Below are 26,217 nucleotides of genomic sequence, written 5' to 3'. Positions count from 1 at the left end.
GAGACGGAGCAGATGCCTTTAGAAGGGATGTCACCCCCTGCGGGGCAGACACCTGAGTGGTTGAGCTTATGGAAAGAAATGAGTGCACGTATAGACTCCTTACATAAGAAATTTGACGACATGCCAAATGTGGGACAGCCGACTTCTCAGCTCGTGCCTGTCCAGGCATCGCATAGGTCATCAGGGGCTCTAAAACGCCCGCTACCTCAGACCGCAGACCCAGATGTCGACACTGATACTGACACCAGTGTCGACGACGATGAGTCTAACCTGATGCCCACTAAGGCCATTCACTGCATGATTGAGGCAATGAAAGAGGTGTTACACATTTCTGATATAAATACAGGTACCACTAAAAAGGGTATTATGTTTGGGGAGAAAAAACTACCCGTAGTTTTTCCCCCATCAGATGAATTAAATGAAGTGTGTGAAGAAGCGTGGGCTTTCCCTGATAAAAAATTGGTAATTCCTAAGAAGGTACTAATGGCGTTCCCTTTCCCGCCAGAGGATAGGTCACGTTGGGAAACACCTCCTAAGGTGGATAAAGCGCTCACACGTTTGTCTAAAAAGGTGGCACTACCATCTCCGGATACGGCCGCCCTCAAGGAACCTGCTGATAGAAAGCAGGAGGCGATCCTGAAGTCTGTATATACACACTCAGGCATTATACTTAGGCCAGCTATTGCGTCAGCTTGGATGTGCAGTGCTGCCGCTGCGTGGTCATAAAAACTGTCAGAAAATATTGACACATTAGACAGAGACACGATCCTGCTAACCATAGACCATATCAAAGACTCAGTCTTATATATGAGAGATGCACAGAGGGAAATCTGCCGACTGGCATCTAAAGTAAGTGCATTGTCCATTCTGCTAGGAGAGGCTTATGGACTCGCCAGTGGACAGGAGATGCAGATTCTAAAAGGCACATGGAAGTTTTGCCATATAAGGGTGAGGAATTATTTGGGGATGGTCTCTCGGACCTAGTTTCCACAGCAACGTCTGGGAAGTCAGCATTTTTACCCCATGTCCCCTCACAGCCTAAGAAGGCGCCGTTTTATCAGGTTCAGTCCTTTCGGACCCAGAAAAACAGGCGTGGAAAAGGCGGGTCCTTTCTGTCCAGAGGCAGAGGTAGGGGAAAAAGGCTGCAACAAACAGCAGGTTCCCAGGAGCAAAAGTCCTCCCCCGCTTCTTCTTCCAAGTCCGCCGCATGACGGTGGGGCTCCACAGGCGGAGCCAGGTACGGTGGGGGGCCGCCTCAAGAATTTCAGTGATCAGTGGGCTCGCTCACAGGTGGATCCCTGGATCCTTCAAATAGTATCTCAGGGGTACAAACTGGAATTCGAGGCGTCTCCACCCCACCGGTTCCTAAAATCTGCCTTGCCGATTGCTCCCTCAGACAGGGAGGCGGTGCTAGCGGCAATTCACAAGCTGTATTCCTAGCAGGTGATAATCAAGGTACCCCTACTTCAACAAGGCCGGGGTTACTATTCCACACTATTTGTGGTACCGAAACCGGACGGTTCGGTGAGACCCATTTTAAATTTGAAATCCTTGAACACATACATAAAAAAATTCAAGTTCAAGATGGAATCGCTCAGGGCGGTTATTGCAAGCCTGGACGAGGGGGATTACATGGTATCCCTGGACATCAAGGATGCTTACTTGCATGTCCCCATTTACCATCCTCACCAGGAGTACCTCAGATTTGTGGTACAGGATTGCCATTACCAATTCCAGACGCTGCCGTTTGGACTGTCCACGGCACCGAGGGTATTTACCAAGGTTATGGCGGAAATGATGATACTCCTTCGAAAAAAGGGAGTTTTAATTATCCCGTACTTGGACGATCTCCTAATAAAAGCGAGGTCCAAGGAACAGTTGTTGGTGGGAGTAGCACTATCTCAGGAGGTGCTGCACCAGCACGGCTGGATTCTGAATATCCCAAAGTCACAGCTGGTTCCGACGACACGGCTACTGTTCCTGGGTATGATTCTGGATACAGTCCAGAAAAAAGTGTTTCTCCCGGAGGAGAAAGCCAGGGAGTTGTCATCTCTAGTCAGAGACCTCCTGAAACCAAAACAGGTATCAGTGCATCGCTGCACGCGGGTCCTGGGAAAGATGGTGGCTTCTTACGAAGCAATTCCCTTCGGCAGGTTCCATGCCAGAATCTTTCAGTGGGACCTGTTGGACCAGTGGTCCGGATCGCATCTTCAGATGCATCGCTTAATAACCCTGTCTCCAAGAACCAGGGTGTCTCTACTGTGGTGGCTGCAGAGTGCCCATCTTCTAGAGGGCCGCAGATTCGGCATACAGGACTGGGTCCTGGTGACCACGGATGCCAGCCTTCGAGGCTGGGGGGCAGTCACACAGGGAAGAAACTTCCAAGGACTATGGTCGAGTCAGGAGACTTCCCTTTACATAAATATTCTGGAACTAAGGGCCATCTACAATGCCCTAAGTCAAGCAAAATCCCTGCTCCTACACCAGCCGGTGCTGATCCAGTCAGACAACATCACGGCAGTCGCCCATGTTAATCGACAGGGCGGCACAAGAAGCAGGATGGCGATGGCAGAAGCCACAAGAATTCTCCGATGGGCGGAGAATCATGTACTAGCACTGTCAGCAGTGTTCATTCCGGGAGTGGACAACTGGGAAGCAGACTTCCTCAGCAGACACGACCTCCACCCGGGAGAGTGGGGACTTCATCCAGAAGTCTTCCAGATGCTGGTAAACCGTTGGGAAAAACCACAGGTGGACATAATGGCGTCCCGCCTCAACAAAAAGCTAAAAAGATATTGCGCCAGGTCAAGGGACCCTCAGGCGATAGCTGTGGACGCTCTAGTGACACCGTGGGTGTACCAGTCGGTTTATGTGTTCCCTCCTCTGTCTCTCATACCAAAGGTATTGAGAATAATAAGAAAGCGAGGAGTAAACACAATTCTCGTGGTTCCGGATTGGCCAAGACGAGCGTGGTACCCGGAACTTCAAGAGATGCTCTCAGAGGACCCGTGGCCTCTACCGCTCAGACAGGACCTGCTACAGCAGGGGCCCTGTCTGTTCCAAGACTTACCGCGGCTGCGTTTGACGGCATGGCGGTTGAACACCGGATCCTGAAGGAAAAGGGTATTCCGGAAGAAGTCATTCCTACGCTTATTAAGGCCAGGAAAGATGTTACGGCAAAGCATTATCACCGCATATGGCGGAAATATGTTGCATGGTGCGAGGCAAAAAAGGCCCCAACAGAAGAATTTCAGCTGGGTCGATTTCTGCATTTCCTGCAAGCAGGAGTGAATATGGGCCTAAAGCTAGGCTCCATTAAAGTACAGATCTCGGCTCTGTCGATTTTCTTTCAAAAGGAACTAGCTTCAGTACCTGAAGTTCAGACATTTGTGAAAGGAGTGCTGCATATTCAGCCCCCGTTTGTGCCCCCTGTGGCACCTTGGGATCTCAACGTGGTGTTGAGTTTCTTAAAATCACATTGGTTTGAGCCACTAAAAACCGTGGATCTAAAATATCTCATGTGGAAAGTGGTCATGTTATTGGCCTTGGCTTCAGCCAGGCGAGTGTCAGAATTGGCGGCTTTATCATGTAAAAGCCCTTATCTGATTTTCCATATGGATAGGGCAGAATTGAGGACTCGGCCCCAGTTTCTACCTAAGGTGGTGTCAGCGTTTCACCTGAACCAACCTATTGTGGTGCCTGCGGCTACTAAGGATTTGGAGGACTCCAAGTTGCTAGACGTTGTCAGGGCCCTGAAAATATATTTCTCTAACGTCCTAGTGGATGCTGGGGACTCCGTCAGGACCATGGGGAATAGCGGCTCCGCAGGAGACAGGGCACAAAAGCAAGCTTTTAGGATCACATGGTGTGTACTGGCTCCTCCCCCTATGACCCTCCTCCAAGCCTCAGTTAGGTTTTTGTGCCCGTCCGAGCAGGGTGCAATCTAGGTGGCTCTCTTAAAGAGTTGCTTAGAAAAAGTTTTTAGGTTCTTTATTTTCAGTGAGTCCTGCTGGCAACAGGCTCACTCCATCGATGGACTTAGGGGAGAGAAGTGAACTCACCTGCGTGCAGGATGGATTGGCTTCTTTGGCTACTGGACACCATTAGCTCCAGAGGGAGTCGGAACACAGGTCTCGCCCTGGGGTTCGTCCCGGAGCCGCGCCGCCGACCCCCCTTGCAGATGCTGAAGATTGAAGAGGTCCGGAACCAGGCGGCAGAAGACTTTCAGTCTTCATCAGGTAGCGCACAGCACTGCAGCTGTGCGCCATTGTTGTCAGCACACTTCACACAGCGGTCACGGAGGGTGCAGGGCGCGGGGGGGGGGCGCCCTGGGCAGCAATGTATAATACCTGTATGGCGAAAAATACATCACATATAGCCCTTGAGGCTATATGGATGTATTTAACCCCTGCCAGATATCACAAACTCCGGAGAAGAAGCCCGCCGAAAAGGGGGCGGGGCCTATTCTCCTCAGCACACAGCGCCATTTTCCCTCACAGAAATGCTGGTGGGAAGGCTCCCATGCTCTCCCCTGCACTGCACTACAGAAACAGGGTTAAAACAGAGAGGGGGGGCACTGATTTGGCGATATGAATATATATTAAATGCTATAAGGGAGGAACACTTATATAAAGGTTGTCCCTATATAATTATAGCGTTTTGGTGTGTGCTGGCAAACTCTCCCTCTGTCTCCCCAAAGGGCTAGTGGGTCCTGTCCTCTATCAGAGCATTCCCTATGTGTGTGCTGTATGTCGGTACGTGTGTGTCGACATGTATGAGGAAAATGTTGGTGAGGAGGCGGAGCAAATTGCCTGTAATGGTGATGTCACTCTCTAGGGAGTCGACACCGGAATGGATGGCTTATTTATGGAATTACGTGATAATGTCAACACGCTGCAAGCCGGTTGACGACATGAGACGGCCGGCGAACAAATTAGTACCTGCCCAGGCGTCTAAAACACTGTCAGGGGCTGTAAAACGCCCATTTACCTCAGTCGGTCGACACACACCCAGACACGGACACTGATTTCAGTGTCGACGGTGAAGAAACAAACGTATTTTCCTTTAGGGCCACACGTTAAGGGCAATGAAGGAGGTGTTACATATTTCTGATACTACAAGTACCACAAAAAAGGGTATTATGTGGGATGTGAAAAAACTACCTGTAGTTTTTCCTGAATCAGATAAATTAAATGAAGTGTGTGATGATGCGTGGGTTTCCCCCGATAGAAAATTATTGGCGGTATACCCTTTCCCGCCAGAAGTTAGGGCGCGTTGGGAAACACCCCTTAGGGTGGATAAGGCGCTCACATGCTTATCAGAACAAGTGGCGGTACCATCTACAGATAGGGCCGTACTTAAGGAGCCAGCTGATAGGAGGCTGGAAAATATCCTAAAAAGTATACACACACATGCTGGTGTTATACTGCGACCAGCGATCGCCTCAGCCTGGATGTGCAGAGCTGAGGTGGCTTGGTCGGATTCCCTGACTAAAAATATTGATACCCTTGACAGGGACAGTATTTTATTGACTATAGAGCATTTAAAGGATGCATTTCTATATATGCGAGATGCGCAGAGGGATATTTGCACTCTGGCATCAAGAGTAAATGCGATGTCCATATCTGCAAGAAGATGTTTATGGACACGACAGTGGTCAGGTGATGCAGATTCCAAACGGCACAAAGATGTATTGCCGTATAAAGGGGAGGAGTTATTTGGGGTCGGTCCCTGGGACCTGGTGGTCACGGCAACTGCTGGAAAATCCACCGTTTTTTACCCTAAGTCACATCTCTGCAGAAAAAGACACCGTCTTTTCAGCCTCAGTCCTTTCGTCCCTATAAGAGTCATATCTGCCCAGGGATAGAGGAAAGGGAAGAAGACTGCAGCAGGCAGCCCATTCCCAGGAACAGAAGCCCTCCAACGCTTCTACCAAGTTCTCAGCATGACGCTGGGACCGTACAGGACCCCTGGATCCTACAAGTAGTATCCAAGGGGTACAGATTGGAATGTCGAGACGTTTCCCCCTCGCAGGTTCCTGTAGTCTGCTGTACCAATGTCTCCCTCTGACAGGGAGGCAGTATTGAAAACAATTCACAAGCTGTATTCCCAGCAGGTGATAATCAAAGTACCCCTCCTACAACAAGGAAAGGGGTATTATTCCACACTATATGGTGGTACTGAAGCCAGAAGGCTAGGTGAGACCTATTCTAAATCTGAAATATTTGAACACTTACAAAAGTTCAAATCCAGATGGAGTCACTCAGAGCAGTGATAGCGAACCGGGAAGAAGGGGACTATATGGTGTCCCGGGACATCAGGGATGCTTACCTCCATGTCCCAAAAAATTTGCCTTTCTCACCGAGGGTACCCCAGGTTCGTGGTACAGAACTGTCACTATCAGTTTCAGACGATGCCGTTGGATTGTCCAAGGCACCCCGGGTCCTTACCAAGGTAATGACCGAAATGAGGATTCGTCTTCAAAGAAAATGGACGACTTCCTGATAAGAACAAGGTCCAGAGAACAGTTGGAGGTCGGAGTAGCACTATCTCAAGTAGTTCTACGACAACACGGGTGGATTCTAAATATTCCAAAACCGCAGTTGTTCCGACGACACGTCTGCTGGTCCTAGGGATGATTCTGGACACAGTCCAGAAAAAGGTGTTTCTCCCAGAGGAGAAAGCCAGGGAGTTATCCGAGCTAATCGGGATCCTCCTAAAACCAGGAAAAGTGTCAGTGCATCATTGCACAAGAGTCCTGGTAAAAATGGTGGCTTATTACGAAGCGATTCCATTCGGCAGATTTCACGCAAGAACTCTTCAGTGGGATCTGCTGGACAAATGGTCCGGATCGCATCTTCAGATGCATCAGCGGATAACCCTATATCCAAGGACAAGGGTGTCTCTCCTGTGGTGATTACAGAGTGCTCATCTTCTAGAGGGCCGCAGATTCGGCATTCAGGATTGGGTGCTGGTGACCACGGAGGCCAGCCTGAGAGGCTGGAGAGCAGTCACACAGGGAAAAAATTTCCAGGGAGTGTGATCAAGTCTGGAGAATTCTCTCCACATAAATATACTGGAGCTAAGAGCAAATTTATAATGCTCTAAACTTAGCAAGACCTCTGCTTCAAGGTCAGCCGGTATTGATCCAGTGGGATAACATCACGGCAGTCGCCCACGTAAACAGAAAGGGCGGCACAAGAAGCAGGAGGGCAGTGGCAAAACTGCAAGGATTTTTCGCTAGGCGGAAAATCATGTGATAGCACTGTCAGCAGTGTTCATTCCGGGAGTGGACGACTGGGAAGCAGACTTCCTCAGCAGGCACGACCTCCACCCGGGAGAGTGGGAACTTCATCGGGAAGTTTTCCGCATGATTGTGAACCGTTGGGAAAGACCAAAGGTGGACATGATGGCATCCCGCTCGAACAAAAAACGGGACAGGTATTGCGCCAGGTCACGAGACCTTCAGGCGATAGCTGTGGATGTCCTGGTAACACCGCGGGTGTAACAGTCGGTGTATGTGTTCCCTCCTCTGCTTCTCATAACCAAGGTATTGAGAATTATAAGACGTAGAGGAGTAAGAACTATACTCGTGGCTCCGGATTGGCCAAGAGGGACTTGGTACCCGGAATTTCAAGAGATGCTCACAGAGGACTAATGGCCTCGGGAGCTAAGAAGGGACTTGCTTCAGCAAGTACCATGTCTGTTCCAAGACTTACCGCGGCTGCGTTTGACGGCATGGCGGTTGAACGCCGGATCCTAAGGGAAGAGGCATTCCGGAAGAGGTCATACCTACCCTGGTCAAAGCCAGGAAGGAGGTGACCGCACAACGTTATCACCACATGTGGTGAAAATATGTTGCGTGGGTGAGGCCAGGAAGGCCCCACGAAGAAATTTCAACTAGGTCGATTTCTGCACTTCCTGCAAACAGGAGTGTCTATGAGCCTCAAATTGGGGTCCATTAAGGTTCAAGTTTCGGCCCTGTAGATTTTCTTCCAGAAAGAATTGGCTTCAGTTCCTGAAGTCCAGACATTTGTCAAGGGAGTATTGCATATACAGCCCCTTTTGTGCCTCCAGTGGCACCGTGGGATCTCAACGTAGTGTTGGGATTCCTCAAATCATATTGGTTTGAACCGCTCAAATCTGTGGATTTGAAATATCTCACATGGAAAGTGACCATGCTGTTGGCCCTGGCCTCGGCCAGGCGAGTGTTAGAATTGGCGGCTTTTGTCTTACAAAAGCCCATATTTGATTTTCCATTCGTACAGGGCAGAACTGCGGACTCGTCCCCAGTTTCTTCCTAAGGTGGTGTCAGCGTTTCACCTGAAACAACCTATTGTGGTGCCTGCGGCTATTAGGGACTTGGAGGACTCCAAGTTGCTAGACGTTGTCAGGGCCCTGAAAATATATATATATATATATATATATATATATATAATTCCAGGACGGCTGGAGTCAGAAAGTCTGACTTGCTGTTTATATTGTATGCACCCAAAAAGCTGGGTGCTCCTGCTTCTAAGCAGACTATTGCTCGTTGGATTTGTAGTACAATTCAGCTTGCACATTCTGTGGCAGGCCTGCCACAGCCAAAATCTGTAAATACCCATTCCACAAGGAAGGTGGGCTCATCTTGGGCGGCTGCCCGAGGGGTCTCGGCTTTACAACTTTGCCGAGCAGCTACGTGGTCAGGGGGGAACACGTTTGTAAAATTCTACAAATTTGATACCCTGGCTGAGGAGGACCTGGAGTTCTCTCATTCGGTGCTGCAGAGTCATCCGCACTCTCCCGCCCGTTTGGGAGCTTTGGTATAATCCCCATGGTCCTGACGGAGTCCCCAGCATCCACTAGGACGTTAGAGAAAATAAGATTTTACTTACCGATAAATCTATTTCTCATAGTCCGTAGTGGATGCTGGGCGCCCATCCCAAGTGCGGATTGTCTGCATTACTTGTACATAGTTATTGTTACAAAAATCGGGTTATTATTGTTGTGAGCCATCTTTTTTTAGAGGCTACTTCTTTGTTATCATACTGTTAACTGGGTTCAGATCACAAGTTGTACGGTGTGATTGGTGTGGCTGGTATGAGTCTTACCCGGGATTCAAGATCCTTCCTTATTGTGTACGCTCGTCCGGGCACAGTACCTAACTGAGGCTTGGAGGAGGGTCATAGGGGGAGGAGCCAGTACACACCATGTGATCCTAAAAGCTTGCTTTTGTGCCCTGTCTCCTGCGGAGCCGCTATTCCCCATGGTCCTGACGGAGTCCCCAGCATCCACTACGGACTATGAGAAATAGATTTATCGGTAAGTAAAATCTTATTGTTTCCAGGACGGCTGGAGTCAGAAAATCTGACTCGCTGTTTATCCTGTATGCACCCAACAAGCTGGGTGCTCCTGCTTCTAAGCAGACTATTGCTCGCTGGATTTGTAGTACAATTCAGCTTGCACATTCTGTGGCAGGCCTGCCACAGCCAAAATCTGTAAATGCCCATTCCACAAGGAAAGTGGGCTCATCTTGGGCGGCTGCCCGAGGGGTCTCGGCTTTACAACTTTGCCGAGCAGCTACTTGGTCAGGGGCAAACACGTTTGCAAAATTCTACAAATTTGATACCCTGGCTGAGGAGGACCTAGAGTTCTCTCATTCGGTGCTGCAGAGTCATCCGCACTCTCCCGCCCGTTTGGGAGCTTTGGTATAATCCCCATGGTCCTTACGGAGTTCCCAGCATCCACTAGGACGTCAGAGAAAATAAGAATTTACTCACCGGTAATTCTATTTCTCGTAGTCCGTAGTGGATGCTGGGCGCCCATCCCAAGTGCGGATTGTCTGCAATACTTGTAAATAGTTATTGTTAACTAAAGGGTTATTGTTGAGCCATCTGTTGAGAGGCTCAGTTGTTTTTCATACTGTCAAACTGGATATAGTATCACGAGTTGTACAGTGTGATTGGTGTGGCTGGTATGAGTCTTACCCGGGATTCAAAATCCTTCCTTATTATGTCAGCTCGTCCGGGCACAGTGTCCTAACTGAGGCTTGGAGGAGGGTCATAGTGGGAGGAGCCAGTGCACACCAGGTAGTCATAAATCTTTCTAGAGTGCCCAGCCTCCTTCGGAGCCCGCTATTCCCCATGGTCCTTACGGAGTTCCCAGCATCCACTACGGACTACGAGAAATAGAATTACCGGTGAGTAAATTCTTATTATATAGGGGAGAGGGGACCATACAGTGATATATGAGGGGGAATAACACAGCCCCCGGCACACACTGATATGTGCTGTTATTATTATATAGGGGAGAGGGGACCGTACAGTGATATATGAGGGGAATAACACAGCTCCCGGCACACACTGATATGTGGTATTATTATATAGGGGAGAGGGGACCGTACAGTGATATATGAGGGGAATAACACAGCACCCGGCACACACTGATATGTGGTATTATTATTATATAGGGGAGAGGGGACCGTACAGTGATATATGAGGGGGAATAACACAGCCCCCGGCACACACTGATATGTGGTATTATTATATAGGGGAGAGGGGACCGTACAGTGATATATGAGGGGAATAACACAGTTCCCGGCACACAATGATATGTGGTATTATTATATAGGGGAGAGGGGACCGTACAGTGATATATGAGGGGAATAACACAGCTCCTGGCACACACTGATATGTGGTATTATTATATAGGGGAGAGGGGACCGTACAGTGATATATGAGGGGAATAACACAGCACCCGGCACACACTGATATGTGGTATTATTATTATTATTATATAGGGGAGAGGGGACCGTACAGTGATATATGAGGGGGAATAACACAGTTCCCGGCACACAATGATATGTGGTATTATTATTATACAGAGGAGAGGGGACCGTACAGTGATATATGAGGGGGAATAACACAGCTCCCTGCACACACTGATATGTGGTATTATTATATAGGGGAGAGGGGACCGTACAGTGATATATGAGGGGGAATGACACAGCTCCCGGCACACACTGATATGTGTATTATTATTATATAGGGGAGAGGGGACCGTACAGTGATATATGAGGGGAATAACACAGCACCCGGCACACACTGATATGTGGTATTGTTATATAGGGGAGAGGGGACCGTACAGTGATATATGAGGGGGAATGACACAGCTCCCGGCACACACTGATATGTGTATTATTATTATATAGGGGAGAGGGGACCGTACAGTGATATATGAGGGGAAAAACACAGCCCCTGGCACACACTGATATGTGGTATTATTATATAGAGGAGAGGGGACCGTACAGTGATATATGAGGGGAATAACATAGCCCCGGCACACACTGATATGTGGTATTATTATTATATAGGGGAGAGGGGACCATACAGTGATATATGAGGGGGAATAACACAGCCCCCGGCACACACTGATATGTGGTGTTATTATTATATAGGGGAGAGGGGACCGTACAGTGATATATAAGGGGAATAACACAGCTCCCGGCACACACTGATATGTGGTATTATTATATAGGGGAGAGGGGACCGTACAGTGATATATGAGGGGAATAACACAGCTCCCGGCACACACTGATATGTGGTATTATTATTATATAGGGGAGAGGGGACCGTACAGTGATATATGAGGGGGAATAACACAGCTCCCGGCACACACTGATATGTGGTATTATTATTATATAGGGGAGAGGGCACCGTACAGTGATATATGAGGGGGAATAACACAGCTCCCTGCACACACTGATATGTGGTATTATTATTATATAGGGGAGAGGGGACCGTACAGTGATATATGAGGGGAATAACCCAGCTACCGGCACACACTGATATGTGGTATTATTATATAGGGGAGAGGGGACCGTACAGTGATATGAGGGGGAATAACACAGCCCCCGGCACACACTGATATGTGGTATTATTATATAGGGGAGAGGGGACCGTACAGTGATATATGAGGGGAATAACACAGTCCCGGCACGCACTGATATGTGGTATTATTATTATATAGGGGAGAGGGGACCGTACAGTGATATATGAGGGGAATAACACAGTTCCCGGTACACAATGATATGTGGTATTATTATATAGGGGAGAGGGGACCGTACAGTGATATATGAGGGGAATAACACAGCTCCCTGCACACACTGATATGTGGTATTATTATTATTATATAGGGGAGAGGGGACCGTACAGTGATATATGAGGGGAATAACACAGCTACCGGCACACACTGATATGTGGTATTATTATATAGGGGAGAGGGGACCGTACAGTGATATGAGGGGGAATAACACAGCCCCCGGCACACACTGATATGTGGTATTATTATATAGGGGAGAGGGGACCGTACAGTGATATATGAGGGGAATAACACAGTCCCGGCACACACTGATATGTGGTATTATTATTATATAGGGGAGAGGGGACCGTACAGTGATATATGAGGGGGAATAACACAGTTCCCGGTACACAATGATATGTGGTATTATTATATAGGGGAGAGGGGACCGTACAGTGATATATGAGGGGAATAACACAGCTCCCGGCACACACAGATATGTGGTATTATTATTATATAGGGGAGAGGGGACCGTACAGTGATATATGAGGGGAATAACACAGCGCCCGGCACACACTGATATGTGGTATTATTATTATACAGAGGAGAGGGGACCGTACAGTGATATATGAGGGGGAATAACACAGCTCCCTGCACACACTGATATGTGGTATTATTATTATTATATAGGGGAGAGGGGACCGTACAGTGATATATGAGGGTAATAACACAGCCCCCGGCACACACTGATATGTGGTGGTATTATTAGTATTAGATAGTATGGAGGGGGTACTGTACTGTGATTTATGAGGGGGGATAACACATTATTAAAATGGATAAACATATAGTGGTGTCCTGTTATCATTACTCGAGGGGGAGCAGCTTATGGTATCTTGTTAATAATAATATTATTATTATGCATGGAGTGCAGTCTTAGGTGTCCTGTTATCTTTATTAGAAAGAGTGAGCAGTCTCCTATTATTCATTTTATGTTAAGAGCAGACTGCGGTGTCCTATTATTATACAGGGGGAGCGACCTGTGGTGTCCTGTTAATATTTTTTATTTCTCTGACGTCCTAGTGGATGCTGGGAACTCAGTAAGGACCATGGGGAATAGCGGCTCCGCAGGAGACTGGGCACAAAAGTAAAAGCTTTAGGACTACCTGGTGTGCACTGGCTCCTCCCCCTATGACCCTCCTCCAAGCCTCAGTTAGATTTTTGTGCCCGAACGAGAAGGGTGCACACTAGGTGGCTCTCCTGAGCTGCTTAGTGAAAAAAGTTTAAGTATAGGTTTTTTATTTTCAGTGAGTCCTGCTGGCAACAGGTTCACTGCACCGAGGGACTAAGGGGAGAAGAAGCGAACTCACCTGCGTGCAGAGTGGATTGGGCTTCTTAGGCTACTGGACATTAGCTCCAGAGGGATGATCACAGGCCCAGCCATGGATGGGTCCCAGAGCCGCGCCGCCGGTCCCCTTACAGAGCCAGAAGACAGAAGAGGTCCGGGAAATCGGCGGCAGAAGACGTCCTGTCTTCAATAAGGTAGCGCACAGCACCGCAGCTGTGCGCCATTGCTCTCAGCACACTTCACACTCCGGTCACTGAGGGTGCAGGGCGCTGGGGGGGGGGGGCCCTGAGACGCAATAAAAACACCTTAGATGGCAAAAAATACATCACATATAGCTCCTGGGCTATATGGATGCATTTAACCCCTGCCAGTTTTTCCTTAAAAAAGCGGGAGAAAGGCCGCCGAGAAGGGGGCGGAGCCTATCTCCTCAGCACACAAGCGCCATTTTCCCTCACAGCTCCGCTGGAAGGACGTCTCCCTGACTCTCCCCTGCAGTCCTGCACTACAGAAACAGGGTAAAACAAGAGAGGGGGGGCACTAATTTGGCAGATTAATCAATACAGCAGCTATATAAGGGAAAAACACTTATATAAGGTTATCCCTGTATATATATAGCGCTCTGGTGTGTGCTGGCAAACTCTCCCTCTGTCTCCCCAAAGGGCTAGTGGGGTCCTGTCCTCTATCAGAGCATTCCCTGTGTGTGTGCTGTGTGTCGGTACGTTGTGTCGACATGTATGAGGAGGAAAATGGTATGGAGGCGGAGCAATTGCCTGTAATAGTGATGTCACCCCCTAGGGAGTCGACACCTGACTGGATGGTCTTATGGAAGGAATTACGTGATAGCGTCAGCACTTTACAAAAGATTGTTGACGACATGAGACAGCCGGAAAATCAGTTATTACCTGTCCAGGCGTCTCAAACACCGTCAGGGGCTCTAAAGCGCCCGTTACCTCAGATGGTCGACACAGACCCAGACACGGACACTGACTCCAGTGTCGACGGTGAGGAAACAAACGTATTTTCCAGTAGGGCCACACGTTACATGATCACGGCAATGAAGGAGGTTTTGAACATTTCTGATACTACAAGTACCACAAAAAAGGGTATTATGTGGGGTGTGAAAAAACTACCCGTAGTTTTTCCTGAATCAGATGAATTAAATGAGGTGTGTGATGAAGCGTGGGTTTCCCCCGATAAAAAACTGCTAATTTCTAAAAAATTATTGGCATTATACCCTTTCCCGCCAGAGGTTAGGGCGCGTTGGGAAACACCCCCTAGGGTAGATAAGGCGCTCACACGCTTATCAAAACAAGTGGCGTTACCGTCTCCTGATACGGCCGCCCTCAAGGAGCCAGCTGATAGGAAGCTGGAAAATATCCTAAAAAGTATATACACACATACTGGTGTTATACTGCGACCAGCAATCGCCTCAGCCTGGATGTGCAGTGCTGGGGTGGCTTGGTCGGATTCCCTGACTGAAAATATTGATACCCTGGACAGGGACAGTATATTATTGACTATAGAGCATTTAAAGGATGCATTTCTATATATGCGAGATGCACAGAGGGATATTTGCACTCTGGCATCAAGAGTAAGTGCGCTGTCCATTTCTGCCAGAAGAGGGTTATGGACGCGGCAGTGGTCAGGTGATGCGGATTCCAAACGGCATATGGAAGTATTGCCGTATAAAGGGGAGGAGTTATTTGGGGTCGGTCTATCGGACCTGGTGGCCACGGCAACGGCTGGGAAATCCACCTTTTTACCCCAGGTCACCTCTCAGCAGAAAAAGACACCGTCTTTTCAGGCTCAGTCCTTTCGTCCCCATAAGGGCAAGCGGGCAAAAGGCCACTCATATCTGCCCAGGGGCAGAGGAAGGGGAAAAAGACTGCAGCAGGCAGCCTCTTCCCAGGAACAGAAGCCCTCCCCCGCTTCTGCCAAGTCCTCAGCATGACGCTGGGGCCTTACAAGCGGACTCAGGTACGGTGGGGGGTCGTCTCAAGAATTTCAGCGCGCAGTGGGCTCACTCGCAAGTGGACCCCTGGATCCTGCAGGTAGTATCTCAGGGGTACAAATTGGAATTCGAGACGTCTCCCCCTCGCCGGTTCCTGAAGTCTGCTTTACCAACGTCTCCCTCCGACAGGGAGGCGGTATTGGAAGCCATTCACAAGCTGTATTCCCAGCAGGTGATAATCAAGGTACCCCTCCTACAACAGGGAAAGGGGTATTATTCCACGCTGTTTGTGGTACCGAAGCCGGACGGCTTGGTGAGACCTATTTTAAATCTGAAATCCTTGAACACTTACATACAAAGGTTCAAATTCAAGATGGAGTCACTCAGAGCAGTGATAGCGAACCTGGAAGAAGGGGACTATATGGTGTCTCTGGACATCAAGGATGCTTACCTCCATGTCCCAATTTGCCCTTCTCACCAAGGGTACCTCAGGTTTGTGGTACAGAACTGTCACTATCAGTTTCAGACGCTGCCGTTTGGATTGTCCACGGCACCCCGGGTCTTTACCAAGGTAATGGCCGAAATGATGATTCTTCTTCGAAGAAAAGGCGTCTTAATTATCCCTTACTTGGACGATCTCCTGATAAGGGCAAGGTCCAGGGAACAGTTAGAGGTCGGAGTAGCACTATCTCAAGTAGTACTACGACAGCACGGGTGGATTCTAAATATTCCAAAATCGCAGCTGATTCCGACGACACGTCTGCTGTTCCTAGGGATGATTCTGGACACAGTCCAGAAAAAGGTGTTTCTCCCGGAGGAGAAAGCCAGGGAGTTATCCGAGCTAGTCAGGAACCTCCTAAAACCAGACCAAGTGTCAGTGCATCAATGCACAAGGGTCCTGGGAAAAATGGTGGCTTCTTACGAAGCGATTCCATTCGGCAGATTCCACGCAAGAACTTTTCAGTGGGATCTGCTGGACAAATGGTCCGGATCGCATCTTCAGATGCATCAGCGGATAACCCTGTCTCCAAGGACAAGGGTGTCTCTCCTGTGGTGGTTGCAGAGTGCTCATCTTCTAGAGGGCCGCAGATTCGGCATTCAGGACTGGGTCCTGGTGACCACGGATGCCAGCCTGAGAGGCTGGGGAGCAGTCACACAGGGAAGAAATTTCCAGGGCTTGTGGTCAAGCATGGAAACGTAATTTCACATAAATATCCTGGAACTAAGGGCCATTTACAATGCCCTAAGTCAAGCAAGGCCTCTGCTTCAGGGTCAGCCGGTGTTGATCCAGTCGGACAACATCACGGCAGTCGCCCACGTAAACAGACAGGGCGGCACAAGAAGCAGGAGGGCAATGGCAGAAGTTGCAAGGATTCTTCGCTGGGCGGAAAATCATGTGATAGCACTGTCAGCAGTGTTCATTCCGGGAGTGGACAACTGGGAAGCAGACTTCCTCAGCAGACACGACCTCCACCCGGGGGAGTGGGGACTTCACCCAGAAGTCTTCCACATGATTGTGAACCGTTGGGAAAAACCAAAGGGGGACATGATGGCGTCCCGCCTCAACAAAAAACTAGACAGATATTGCGCCAGGTCAAGGGACCCTCAGGCAATAGCTGTGGACGCTCTGGTAACACCGTGGGTGTACCTGTCAGTGTATGTGTTCCCTCCTCTGCCTCTCATACCCAAGGTACTGAGAATCATAAGAAGGAGAGGAGTAAGGACTATACTCGTGGCTCCGGATTGGCCAAGAAGGACTTGGTACCCGGAACTTCAAGAGATGCTCACGGAGGACCCGTGGCCTCTACCTCTAAGAAAGGACCTGCTCCAGCAGGGACCCTGTCTGTTCCAAGACTTACCGCGGCTGCGTTTGACGGCATGGCGGTTGAACGCCGGATCCTGAAGGAAAAAGGCATTCCGGATGAAGTCATCCCTACCCTGATCAAAGCCAGGAAGGATGTAACCGTGCAACATTATCACCGTATTTGGCGTAAATATGTTGCGTGGTGTGAGGCCAGGAAGGCCCCTACAGAGGAATTTCAACTGGGTCGTTTCCTGCAAACAGGACTGTCTATGGGCCTAAAATTAGGGTCCATTAAGGTTCAAATTTCGGCCCTGTCGATTTTCTTCCAGAAAGAACTGGCTTCAGTTCCTGAAGTTCAGACGTTTGTCAAGGGGGTACTGCATATACAGCCTCCTTTTGTGCCTCCAGTGGCACCTTGGGATCTCAATGTAGTTTTGGGGTTCCTAAAATCACATTGGTTTGAACCACTCACCACTGTGGACTTAAAATATCTCACATGGAAAGTGGTAATGCTGTTAGCCCTGGCTTCAGCCAGGCGTGTCTCAGAATTGGCGGCTTTATCCTATAAAAGCCCTTACCTAATTTTTCATACGGACAGGGCAGAATTGAGGACTCGTCCTCAATTTCTCCCTAAGGTGGTTTCAGCGTTTCACTTGAACCAGCCTATTGTGGTACCTGCGGCTACTAGGGACTTGGAGGACTCCAAGTTGCTGGACGTAGTCAGGGCCCTGAAAATATATGTTTCCAGGACGGCTGGAGTCAGAAAATCTGACTCGCTGTTTATCCTGTATGCACCCAACAAGCTGGGTGCTCCTGCTTCTAAGCAGACTATTGCTCGTTGGATTTGTAGTACAATTCAGCTTGCACATTCTGTGGCAGGCCTGCCACAGCCAAAATCTGTAAAAGCCCATTCCACAAGGAAAGTGGGCTCATCTTGGGCGGCTGCCCGAGGGGTCTCGGCTTTACAACTTTGCCGAGCAGCTACTTGGTCAGGGGCAAACACGTTTGCTAAATTCTACAAATTTGATACCCTGGCTGAGGAGGACCTGGAGTTCTCTCATTCGGTGCTGCAGAGTCATCCGCACTCTCCCGCCCGTTTGGGAGCTTTGGTATAATCCCCATGGTCCTTACGGAGTTCCCAGCATCCACTAGGACGTCAGAGAAAATAAGAATTTACTTACCGATAATTCTATTTCTCGTAGTCCGTAGTGGATGCTGGGCGCCCATCCCAAGTGCGGATTGTCTGCAATACTTGTACATAGTTATTGTTACAAAAATCGGGTTATTATTGTTGTGAGCCATCTTTTCAGAGGCTCCTCTGTTATCATGCTGTTAACTGGATTCAGATCACAGGTTGTACGGTGTGATTGGTGTGGCTGGTATGAGTCTTACCCGGGATTCAAAATCCTTCCTTATTGTGTACGCTCGTCCGGGCACAGTATCCTAACTGAGGCTTGGAGGAGGGTCATAGGGGGAGGAGCCAGTGCACACCAGGTAGTCCTAAAGCTTTTACTTTTGTGCCCAGTCTCCTGCGGAGCCGCTATTCCCCATGGTCCTTACGGAGTTCCCAGCATCCACTACGGACTACGAGAAATAGAATTATCGGTAAGTAAATTCTTATTTTTTCATGGGGAGCAGCCTGTGGTGTACTGTTGTTATGATTATACAGGGGATGTGGCCTTTGGTATCCTAGTATTTTTTCTCTGACGTCCTAGTGGATGCTGGGAACTCCGTAAGGACCATGGGGAATAGACGGGCTCCGCAGGAGACTGGGCACTCTAAGAAAGAATTAGATCTGCTGGTGTGCACTGGCTCCTCCCTCTAAGCCCCTCCTCCAGACCTCAGTTAGAATCTGTGCCCGGCTCGAGCTGGTTGCACACTAGGGGCTCTCCTGAGCTCTTAGTAAAGAAAGTATTTATTAGGTTTTTTATTTTCAGTGAGATCTGCTGGCAACAGACTCACTGCTACGAGGGACTTAGGGGAGAGAAGCAAACCTACCTGCTTGCAGCTTGCTTGTGCTTCTAGGCTACTGGACACCATTAGCTCCAGAGGGATCGAACACAGGCCCAGCCTCGGTCGTCCGGTACCGGAGCCGCGCCGCCGTCCCCCTTGCAGAGTCAGAAGACGGAAGATTCCGAGGAGAAAATCGGCGGCTGAAGACTCCGGTCTTCATTAAGGTAGCGCACAGCACTGCAGCTGTGCGCCATTGCTCCCCATGCACACCACATACTCCGGTCACTGATGGGTGCAGGACGCTGGGGGGGGCGCCCTGAGCTGCAATTAGATTACCTTAAAAATGGCAAAAAACACATAATATAGTCTAATAAACTATATATGTGTAAAAATCCCTTGCCATAATATTAATAAAAAGAGCGGGAGAAGTCCGCCGAAAAAGGGGCGAGGCTATCTCCCTCAGCACACTGGCGCCATTTCCTCTTCACAGCTCCGCTGGAAGGACGCTCCCCAGGCTCTCCCCTGCAGTTTCCAGGCTCAATAGGGTAAAAAAGAGAGGGGGGGCACTAAATTTAGGCGCAATACTGTGTATTATAGCTGCTATAGGGAAAATCACTTTGTAGTGTAAATCCCTGTGTTATATAGCGCTGTGGTGTGTGCTGGCATACTCTCTCTCTGTCTCCCCAAAGGACTTGGTGGGGTCCTGTCCTCAGTCAGAGCATTCCCTGTGTGTGTGCGGTGTGTCGGTACGGCTGTGTCGACATGTTTGATGAGGAGGCTTATGTGGAGGCGGAGCAGGTGCCGATAAATGTGATGTCACCCCCTGCGGGGTCGACACCAGAGTGGATGGATATGTGGAAGGTATTAACCGACAGTGTCAACTCCTTACATAAAAGGTTTGATGACATAACAGCTGTGGGACAGCCGGCTCAGCCAGTGCCTGCCCAGGCGTCTCAAAGGCCATCAGGGGCTCAAAAACGCCCGCTACCTCAGATGGCAGACACAGATGTCGACACGGAGTCTGACTCCAGTGTCGACGACGACGAGACTAATGTACATTCCACTAAGGCTATCCGTTGCATGATTACGGCAATGAAAAATGTGTTGCACATTTCTGACATTAACCCAGGTACCACTAAAAAGGGTATTATGTTTGGGGAGAAAAAGCAACCAGTGGTTTTTCCCCCTTCAGATGAGTTAAATGAAGTGTGTGAAGAAGCGTGGGCTTCCCCCGATAAAAAATTAGTGATTTCTAAAAAGTTACTAATGGCGTACCCTTTCCCGCCAGAGGACAGGGAACGTTGGGAGACATCCCCAAGGGTGGATAAAGCGCTCACACGCTTATCAAAAAAGGTGGCATTACCGTCTCAGGATACGGCCGCCTTAAAGGAGCCTGCGGATAGAAAGCAGGAGGCTATCCTGAAGTCTGTATATACACACTCAGGTACTATACTGAGACCTGCTATTGCTTCAGCATGGATGTGCAGTGCTGCAGCAGCGTGGTCTGATTCCCTGTCTGATAATATTGATTCCCTTGACAGGGACACTATCTTGCTAACCATAGAGCATATAAAAGACGTAGTCTTATACATGAGAGATGCACAGAGGGATATTTGGCGGCTGGCATCTAGAATAAATGCGATGTCCATTTCTGCCAGGAGAGTATTATGGACTCGGCAGTGGACAGGTGATGCGGATTCTAAAAGGCACATGGAGGTTTTGCCTTACAAGGGTGAGGAATTGTTTGGGGATGGTCTCTCGGACCTCGTTTCCACAGCGACAGCTGGGAAGTCGACATTTTTACCCCAGGTTCCCTCACAGCCAAAGAAAGCACCGTATTATCAGGTACAGTCCTTTCGGCCCCAGAAAGGCAAGCTGGTTAAAGGCGCGTCCTTTCTGCCCAGAGGCAGGTGTAGAGGGAAAAAGCTGCACCATACAGCCAGTTCCCAAGAACAGAAATCCTCCCCTGCTTCCACTAAATCCACCGCATGACGCTGGGGCTCCACTGGTGGAGCCAGGTGCGGTGGGGGCCCGTCTCCGGAACTTCAGCGACCGGTGGGTTCGCTCACAGGTGGATCCCTGGGTTCTACAAGTGGTATCTCAGGGATACAAGCTGGAATTCGAGACGTCTCCCCCTCGCCGTTACCTCAAATCAGCCTTGCCAGCTACTCCCCCGGACAGGGAGGTGGTGCTGGCGGCAATTCACAAGCTGTTCCTCCAGCAGGTGATAATAAAAGTTCCCCTCCTTCAACAGGGACGGGGTTACTATTCCACAATGTTTGTGGTACCGAAACCAGACGGTTCAGTGAGACCCATTCTAAGTTTAAAATCCTTGAACACTTATATAAGAAGGTTCAAGTTCAAAATGGAATCGCTCAGGGCGGTTATTGCAAGCCTGGAAGAAGGGGATTACATGGTATCACTGGACATCAAGGATGTGTACCTGCATGTCCCCATTTACCCACCTCACCAGGTGTACCTCCGGTTTGTGGTACAAGACTGCCATTACCAATTCCAGACGTTGCCGTTTGGTCTGTCCACGGCACCGAGGGTATTTACCAAGGTAATGGCCGAAATGATGATACTCCTTCGGAAGGAAGGAGTTCTCATTATCCCATACTTGGACGATCTCCTTATAAAGGCGAGGTCCAGGGAGCAGTTGTTGGTCGGAGTAGCACTATCTCAGGAAGTGCTACAATAGCACGGCTGGATTCTGAATATTCCAAAGTCGCAGCTGGTTCCTACGACGCGTCTGCTGTTCCTGGGTATGATTCTGGACACAGAACAGAAGAAGGTGTTTCTCCCGGAGGAGAAGGCCAAGGAGTTGTCATCTCTGGTCAGAGACCTCCTGAAACCAAAACAGGTGTCGGTGCATCACTGCACGCGAGTCCTGGGAAAGATGGTAGCTTCTTACGAGGCAATTCCATTCGGCAGGTTCCATGCAAGGATCTTTCAGTGGGATCTGTTAGACAAGTGGTCCGGATCGCATCTTCAGATGCATCGGCTGATCACCCTGTCCCCGAGGGCCAGGGTGTCTCTGCTGTGGTGGCTGCAGAGTGCTCATCTTCTAGAGGGCCGCAGATTCGGCATACACGACTGGGTCCTGGTAACCACGGATGCAAGCCTCCGAGGTTGGGGGGCAGTCACGCAGGGAAGAAACTTCCAAGGACAATGGTCGAGTCAGGAGGCTTCCCTACACATAAATATTCTGGAACTAAGGGCCATTTACAATGCCCTAAGTCAGGCAAGACCCCTGCTTCAAAACCAGCCGGTGCTGATTCAGTCAGACAACATCACGGCGGTCGCCCATGTAAACCGACAGGGCGGCACAAGAAGCAGGATGGCGATGGCAGAAGCCACAAGGATTCTCCAATGGGCGGAAAATCACATGATAGCACTGTTAGCAGTGTTCATTCCGGGAGTGGGCAACTGGGAAGCAGACTTCCTCAGCAGGCACGACCTCCACCCGGGAGAGTGGGGACTTCATCCAGAAGTCTTCCAACTGATTGTAAACCGTTGGGAACGGCCACAGGTGGACATGATGGCGTCCCGCCTAAACAAAAAGCTAAAAAGATATTGCGCCAGGTCAAGGGACCCTCAGGCGATAGCTGTGGACGCTCTAGTGACACCGTGGGTGTACCAGTCGGTTTATGTGTTCCCTCCTCTTCCTCTCATACCAAAGGTGCTGAGGATAATAAGAAAAAGAGGAGTAAGAACTATACTCATCGTTCCGGATTGGCCAAGAAGGACTTGGTACCCGGAACTACAAGAAATGATCTCAGAGGACCCTTGGCCTCTGCCTCTCAGACAGGACCTGCTACAGCAGGGGCCCTGTCTGTTCCAAGACTTACCGCGGCTGCGTTTGACGGCATGGCGGTTGAACTTCGGATCCTGATGGAAAAGGGCATTCCGGTTGAAGTCATTCCTACGCTGATAAAGGCTAGGGAAGAGGTGACAGCAAAGCATTATCACCGCATATGGCGAAAATATGTTGCTTGGTGTGAGGCTATGAAGGCCCCAACAGAAGAATTTCAGCTGGGTCGATTTCTGCACTTCCTACAGTCAGGAGTGACTATGGGCCTAAAATTGGGATCCATTAAAGTCCAGATTTCAGCCCTGACTATTTTCTTTCAAAAAGAACTGGCTTCACTGCCGGAAGTTCAGACGTTTGTTAAGGGAGTGCTGCATATTCAGCCCCCTTTTGTGCCCCCAGTGGCACCTTGGGATCTCAACGTGGTGTTGGATTTCCTAAAATCACATTGGTTTGAGCCACTTCAGACCGTGGAATTAAAATATCTCACGTGGAAAGTGGTCATGCTTTTGGCCTTGGCTTCGGCTAGGCGGGTGTCAGAATTGGCGGCTTTGTCCTGTAAAAGCCCCTATCTGATCTTCCATATGGACAGAGCAGAATTGAGGACGCGTCCCCAATTCCTCCCTAAGGTGGTATCAGCGTTTCACTTGAACCAACCTATTGTGGTGCCGGCGGCTACTCATGACTTGGAGGCTTCCAAGTTGCTGGACGTAGTCCGGGCTCTAAAAATCTATGTTTCCAGGACGGCTAGAGTCAGAAAGACTGACTTGCTGTTTATCCTGCATGCACCCAACAAGTTGGGTGCTCCTGCTTCTAAGCAGACTATTGCTCGCTGGATCTGCTCCACGATTCAACTTGCACATTCTGCGGCTGGACTGCCTCATCCTAAATCAGTCAAAGCCCATTCCACGAGGAAGGTGGGCTCTTCTTGGGCGGCTGCCCGAGGGGTCTCGGCTTTACAGCTTTGCCGAGCTGCTGCCTGGTCGGGATCAAACACGTTTGCAAGATTCTACAAGTTTGATACCCTGGCTGAGGAGGACCTTGAGTTTGCTCATTCGGTGCTGCAGAGTCATCCGCACTCTCCCGCCCGTTTGGGAGCTTTGGTATAATCCCCATGGTCCTTACGGAGTTCCCAGCATCCACTAGGACGTTAGAGAAAATAAGAATTTACTCACCGGTAATTCTATTTCTCGTAGTCCGTAGTGGATGCTGGGCGCCCGTCCCAAGTGCGGACTTTCTGCAATACGTGTATATAGTTATTGCTTAAATAAGGGTTATTGTTATGAGCCATCCGTTGAGTGAGGCTCAGTTGTTGTTCATACTGTTAACTGGGTAAGGTTATCACAAGTTGTACGGTGTGATTGGTGTCGCTGGTATGAGTCTTACCCTGGATTCCAAAAATCCTTTCCTTGTAATGTCAGCTCTTCCGGGCACAGTTTCCCTAACTGAGGTCTGGAGGAGGGGCATAGAGGGAGGAGCCAGTGCACACCAGATAGTACCTAATCTTTTCTTTAGAGTGCCCAGTCTCCTGCGGAGCCCGTCTATTCCCCATGGTCCTTACGGAGTTCCCAGCATCCACTACGGACTACGAGAAATAGAATTACCGGTGAGTAAATTCTTATTTTAACAAGGGTAAGTTCTTACCATAAAACTCGTTTTTTCTGCTAGGAAAGAAGTATTCCAATGTTGGTGAAGTGTATAAGTCCACTGTAGTGCTTTCACTATCACAGTGTGAGATGCTGCAATAAATAAGATTTTACTCACCGGTAAATCTATTTCTCGTAGTCCGTAGTGGATGCTGGGGACTCCGTAAGGACCATGGGGACCAGCGGCTCCGCAGGAGACTGGGCACAACCAAAGAAAGCTTTAGGACTACCTGGTGTGCACTGGCTCCTCCCACCAAGACCCTCCTCCAGACCTCAGCTAGGATACCGTGCCCGGAAGAGCTGACACAATAAGGAAGGATTTTGAATCCCGGGTAAGACTCATACCAGCCACACCAATCACACCGTATAACTCGTGATACTATACCCAGTTAACAGTATGATAACAACTGAGCCTCTCAACAGATGGCTCAACAATAACCCTTTAGTTAGGCAATAACTATATACAAGTATTGCAGACAATCCACACTTGGGATGGGCGCCCAGCATCCACTACGGACTACGAGAAATAGATTTACCGGTGAGTAAAATCTTATTTTCTCTAACGTCCTAAGTGGATGCTGGGGACTCCGTAAGGACCATGGGGATTATACCAAAGCTCCCAAACGGGCGGGAGAGTGCGGATGACTCTGCAGCACCGAATGAGCAAACTCTAGGTCCTCCTCAGCCAGGGTATCAAACTTGTAGACTCTTGCAAGAGTATTTGAGCCCAACCAAGTAACAGCTCGGCAAATTTGTAAGCCGAGACCCTTCGGGCAGCCGCCCAGGAAGAGCCCACTTTCCTCGTGGAATGGGCTTTTACAGATTTAGGGTGCGGCAGTCCAGCCGCAGCATGTGCAAGTTGAATCGTGCTACAGATCCAGCGAGCAATAGTCTGCTTAGAAGCAGGAGCACCCAGCTTGTTGGGTGCATACAGGATAAATAGCGAGTCAGTTTTCCTGACTCCAGCCGTCCTGGAAACATATACTTTTCAGGGCCCTGACTACGTCCAGAAACTTGGAATCCTCCAAGTCCCAAGTAGCCGCAGGCACCACAATAGGTTGGTTCACATGAAAACTGCTACCACCTTAGGAAGGAATTGGGAACGAGTCCTCAATTCCGCCTTATCCATATAAAATACAGATAAGGGCTTTTGACAAAGCCGCCAATTCTGATACACGCCTGGCCGACGCCAAGGCCCACAGCATGACCACTTTCCACATGAGGTATTAAGCTCCACGGATTTAAGTGGCTCAACTCAATGCGACTTCAGGAAATCCAACACTACGTTGAGATCCCACGGTGCCACTGGAGGCACAAACGGGGGCTGACTATGCAGCACTCCCTTAACAAAAGTCCGAACTTCAGGCAGTGAAGCCAGTTCTATTTTGGAATAAAATCGATAGAGCCGAAATCTGGACCTTAATGTAACCCAATTTTAGGCCCATAGTCCCTCTGACTTGTAGGAAGTGCAGAAATCGACCCAGCTGAAATTCCTCCTTTGGGGCCTTACTGGCCTCACAGCACGCAACCTATTTTCGCCATATGCGGTGATAATGGTTTTCGTTCACTTCTTTCCTAGCTTTAAATAGCGTAGGGATAACTTCCTCCGGAATGCCCTTTTCCTTCAGGATCCGGCGTTCAACCGCC

At 49.3% G+C, this 26,217-nt stretch overlaps 1 protein-coding gene across 1 annotated transcript in view; it reads left to right on the top strand.

Moving 5' to 3' along the window:
• Window positions 1-26,217, top strand: part of LOC135054673 (oocyte zinc finger protein XlCOF8.4-like) — an 88,366-nt gene that overhangs the window by 2,141 nt on the left and 60,008 nt on the right. The window lies entirely within an intron of this gene.

Source organism: Pseudophryne corroboree, chromosome 3 (assembly GCF_028390025.1).
Source record: "Pseudophryne corroboree isolate aPseCor3 chromosome 3, aPseCor3.hap2, whole genome shotgun sequence".
Lineage (NCBI taxonomy): Eukaryota > Metazoa > Chordata > Amphibia > Anura > Myobatrachidae > Pseudophryne > Pseudophryne corroboree.
Note: the sequence above shows the minus strand (reverse complement) of the source record. Positions and strands in the feature narration are given on the sequence as shown.